The following is a 5,386-nucleotide window of genomic DNA, read 5'->3' as shown; positions in this document are numbered from 1 at the left end:
CAGCTTCCTCCTGATCTGGGATAGGTGGTAGCTTGATCTTGTTATTTTCAAGGAGGGACTCTAAAATAGCCGGAACATCTTCGTCCTTGAAGGAGTACTCTTTTTGGAGTCTCGGATCCGAAGTCTTTTGCTGCCTTCGGGGTTGTTGCGATGTCTGATTAACGTCTACAACCGCTGCATGTGCCTTTCCTTTACCCCGGGAGGCGAAGTTTGAGTTCGGAAGATTCGCCGTCGGTTGGCTCCTCTCGGCTTTCTTCCTTCGGAGGAAGCGTTCGGCCCGCTCTCCGCGCGTCTTCAACTCTTTCCAAGTGTTGGACGGTGCGACTCCCATAACTTCTAATATCTCAATAGATAGGTTGTTATGACATGTCTGGAGGATGAAGTCCTCCGTGATCGGATCTCGGCAGTTCATTGCTTTATTCCGAAAGCGCTTGACGAAGTCGTCGACTATCTCGTCATCTTCTTGTTTCTCATCGAAAAGTGTCCTGATGGATACCTCGTCGTCGTCATCAAAGAAGTTACCAAGGAATGAGTTCTCCATATCGTCCCAGTTGTTAATACTTCCGGGCTTGAGACGGCGGTACCAATCGAAGGCTGACCCGCGAAGGGTGCCAACGAATGATCGAACCATCAAGGCTTCATTGCCGGAGATCATACCTAAGTGGGACTTGAAGTAGATCAGATGTTGAGTGGGTGAACCCTTCCCGTCAAACGGCGTGAAGTTAATCAGGTTGAACTTCGCCGGATACGGGATCGAATCCCATTCTCTTGGATAGGGACATGGAATGCCGGTCCTTTTCACCTCTCGAGTAGACATTAGAGCGTTGATTTTGCTCTCGAGATCTTTCATTTTCTCATCCTCACTCGTGTCGGGCCTCGGACGATTTGAAAGAGGAATAACACGGCCACCCCCGGTATTGTCATCTTTGGTGGAACCACCCCCAGCGTTGTTATCTTTAGTGGAGTCACCCCCAGTGTTTTGGTCAACGGGAGGGTTATCAGGATTGAGACGTTCATCTACATCTGAATCGCTATTTGCTTGGTTAGCAGTGTTGCGACGACTGGATTCACCAATTTGATTCGACAAAGCTCGGCTTTGTTGGTCATGTTCTTCCCTCATCCGCCGCATAGCCGTTTCCATTTCGAACTTGAATGCCTCTTTCTGCTTGGTTAGAGCATCCTCGAGAATTTTGGCGATCTGCTCGGTGTTGATCATGAACACTTCGTGAGATTGTCCCGGGCTAGATACCGTATTGTCAGAAGCGACTGCCGAGTTAGCATCTGATGCTTCATCATCCGATGATAAACCTCTCTGCATTCTTTGGTAGTCCCTACGTCTAGTAGTCCCTACGCGTAGCCGAGTCAGACGATGCGATACGAGAGGGTCAGAACTAGAAGGTCGAATCGACTTTCCCTTATCAGCCATGTTAATTGTGACTTTTGGAAGTTCGTTACCATGAACAGCCGATCGCTTCTTACGGAGACGCTTTGGTTTGGACCTAGCTATTCCGTTGGAGATCCTCTCAAATACCGAGACCCTCTGCGGAGCGGTCTTGGGGCAACTACATGCTGATAATACTGTCCTGATTATCTTAGCGCACGGGCAGTGAGACTCCAATTCCCGGGTACTTCTCTTCCGAGACTTGTTCATACCCCCAGCCCGATAGTACAACTCATCGGTCAGATGACCGGAGCAACCTATCGTACGTTGACACAACTCCCCAAGTATAACGTTGTCGTGAAGTTAATCAGGTTGAACTTCGCCGGATACGGGATCGAATCCCATTCTCTTGGATAGGGACATGGAATGCCGGTCCTTTTCACCTCTCGAGTAGACATTAGAGCGTTGATTTTTCTCTCGAGATCTTTCATTTTCTCATCCTCACTCGTGTCGAGCCTCGGACGATTTGAAAGAGGAATAACACGGCCACCCCGGCATTGTCATTTTCGGTGGAACCACCCCCAGCGTTGTTATCTTTAGTGGAGTCACCCCCAGTGTTTTGGTCAACGGGAGGGTTATCAGGATTAAGACGTTCATCTACATCTGAATCACTATTCACCTTGAATCGGGACAAATCCATGTTGTCGTGGGGCTCCACCAGAGGTGCGGAACTCGAAGGGATCGTCATAACCGGTGCAGAACGTCTTCTGTCTCGACCCTAGCGTTTGTCAGATTTAAGTGACCGACGGGTTGGAGGGTCGGATTCAAGTGACCCGCGTTTTGGAAGGTCGGATCCAAGTGACCCGCGAAGTGGAGGGTCGGATCCAAGTGACCCGCAAAGTGGAGGGTCGGATCCAAGTGACCTACGATTTGAAAGGTCGGATCCAAGTGACCTGCAAAATGGAAGGTCGGATCCAAGTGACCTGCGATTTGGAAGGTCGGATCCAAGTGACCTGCAAATTGGCGGGTCGGATTGGAGTGACCTGCGTTTTGGCGGGTCGGATTGGAGCGACCTGCGTTTTGACGGGTCGGATTGGAATGACCTGCAAATTGGTGGGTCGGATTAAAGTGACCTGCAAATTGGCGGGTCGGATTGAAGTGACCTACAAATTGGCGGGTCGGATCAGAGTGACCCGCACGCCGGCGGGTCGGATTCAAGTGACCCACGATTCTCGATCTTTTCGGCTGCCGTTTTGGATTTTGGCCTCCAAGTTTGATGCAGTCTTGGTTGTTTCTTAGCTATGTCCTTCTTCTGCATCTTTTGTGCTTTTTGCACAAGAATTCGCGTGTGCGCAAGCGCGCAGCGCTTTTAAATTCGCTCCTCCAGAGTTGAACGGATCTTTTTGATTTGGATCCATTCATTTGCTATTGGTTTGGAGGGGAGGACATCTGTCCGCTGTTGGGGTGCTTGGCGTTGCCTAATTTTCAGATCCGCCTCGTAACGGATCCCGTCAATTGACTCCAAGGCTCTAGCGAGTTGGCGCGCACAGTGTTGGCGCTGCCTTTGACGAGTTCTCTTCGATAAAATAGGCGCGCCTTCTGTACTCAACGCCTTGATTGAGGAGGGGTGGCGATCTGCAGATCCGGACTCATTGGAGGCCGGAAGGGCGTTGCAAGGTTCAGCTACCGTAACAACGGGGGCGTTGATCTTCCTTCGCTTGCGAGTGGCGGAGGATCTGGAGGAGGAGGACGATAGATATTCCTTGAAATTCAGTTGGTCGAACTCGTATTCGACCACTTCTTCAACCGGGATGCAGATCCGAGGTTGCGACACGACAGCTCCGGAAGCGAAGCTGTTGCCTCCCACTGTGGTCGCCAGTTTGTTTGCGTCGAAAATTAATGTATTCATTGCGGTATTCATTACAACTTCGATCGTTACAATGAAAACAAAAAAAAGATTATCTTTTTATAAGACTTTTACACAATGAAAACAAAAGTTTGCAACTCTCGTCAAAACAAACGCAGAGGACGTTTATCACCCGCTGCTTTGCGTGGGATCTTTGCCTGTGCCGGGGTTTATCCGTGGACCGCCTTAGATCTAGATCCGGTTGATGGAAAATTCGGCAGAGCTTCGCATTCGCCGAGGAAGTATTTGATTTGAAGTGCTGAGATTGACCAAGCAAAATCAGGGCTCTTCTCGAGATTAAGACCAAGCCTAATCTCAAGGGACGGACGGGAGCGGGCGTCGGATTTCTCGAACTCTCCTTTTTTATGCCGAAGAACTCGCCAAGATCTATCAACCCTCGCTGAAATTCGTGCTCCTTTGACTCCACAATCCGGCAGAACCTCCTCGTCTTGATAATCAATCGCCCCCGCTAAAAGAAGGTCCTAGGCTTGTATTTATAGGGCTTCGGAAGCGGTTATTTGGATGAGAACAAGTGATTTGGCTCTATCTTCAGTTAACAACAGTCTAACCACGTTTGGGGATGATCTCAAGCCAGTTAAGAACCCCTGGAACAGATGAATCCTGCAAAAAACCACTTTAAATTTGGGGATGATCTCAAGCCAGTTAAGAACCCCTGGAACAGATGAATCCTGCAAAAAACCACTTTAAAACCGCCAAAACGCGTTTTGGGTACCAAACTGCGCGGCAGACTGGTCTGACCCGTGCTTGCGCGGGTCGGACCAATCCGACCCGCCCTTGCGTGGGTCGGGTTGATCCGTCCCGTGCTCGCGCGGGTCGGGTTGATCCGTCCCGCGCTCGCGCGGGTCGGTTTGTTTCGTCCTGCGCTCGCGCAGGTTTGCCGATTTTTTCTTCTTTTTCGTTCTCTTTCTTCGAGACTTGTCCTTTCGCGTGTTTGGTTCGCTTCGTTGATTTATATGCTTTGAGTTGATTGACGCGTGCGTGTTGATTGACGCATGCGAGCTGATTGGCGCGCGCGAGCTGACTGTCAAGCGCGCAGGTCACTTGATTCGCCGTTTTGCTTCAGGCGCTTGTCGGCGTCAGATAATCCTCTTAGACTCGGATAACAATGTCTTGATTCGCCGTTTTGCTTCAGGCGCTTGTCGGTGTCAGATAATCCTCTTAGACTCGGATAACGATGTTCGTCATCTTCTCTCTGTCTCGAGCTGTGTGCGGACACCTATAGGCATTTTTAGACGCCTACAGATAAGACCTTCATTTCAAATTCCTACTTTGATAAACGAAGGAAGAATCACTAAATCCCTCACGATTCAATCAGAATCTGTGATTTGGTGGTCCACAGGCTAACGCACCCCCGACACAGGCAAAGATCTCACGCAAGCAGCGATCCAAACAATGATCCTGCGTTTGTTTCTAAAAAGTTATAATTTTCTTTTTGTTGTGTAAAAGAAGTCTTATAAAAATGCCATTTCTTTTGAATTCGTTGTAATCGATCGAAGATATAATGAATTCCACAACGAGACCAACTTTTGACGCAAACAGAACCCCCAGTCCATGATTGGACAGGACTGGCTCTTGGTGAATATGGATCTGGTTGAGATGCCTTGAATCCATAAACTTATTATATCCGCCCCTCAATCTTGTCGCACTACGCAGAGTATTCGGGGGTATCGCTACCCGGTCAGCGAGCCGGGGGTCTAGGGGGCGGCGCGCCCCTGGCCAGGGGGTCCGGGAGGGATGGAATACCCCCCGGTGGGGTTCGGGACAGCGCCCCGAAGCTCCACGGTATACACCAGGCTCGGTATTGGATTTGGCACTTGGGACGCGAAGGTCGCGTTTGGCACTTGAAACGCGAGATCCGCATTTTGGTTTGGCAACGCGAGGGTCGCGTTCTTCATTGTCGACGCGAGGGTCGTGTTTTGACTGGGAAACGCGAAGTTGAAGTTCGCGTTCAACGTAAGCTTGAGGTCCGCATTTTGGCTGTAAAACACGCAATTGAGGGCCATGTTCAGTCTGGTTCTCGCGAAGCTCATGTTTGGGCTCAGGGTCGCGTTTAGGCTCACGAACGCGAAGCTCGCGTT

Source organism: Asparagus officinalis, chromosome 1 (assembly GCF_001876935.1).
Source record: "Asparagus officinalis chromosome 1, Aspof.V1, whole genome shotgun sequence".
Classification (NCBI taxonomy): Eukaryota; Viridiplantae; Streptophyta; class Magnoliopsida; order Asparagales; family Asparagaceae; genus Asparagus; species Asparagus officinalis.
The sequence above is the reverse complement of the archived record's forward strand: the minus strand, read 5'-3'. Positions refer to the sequence as shown.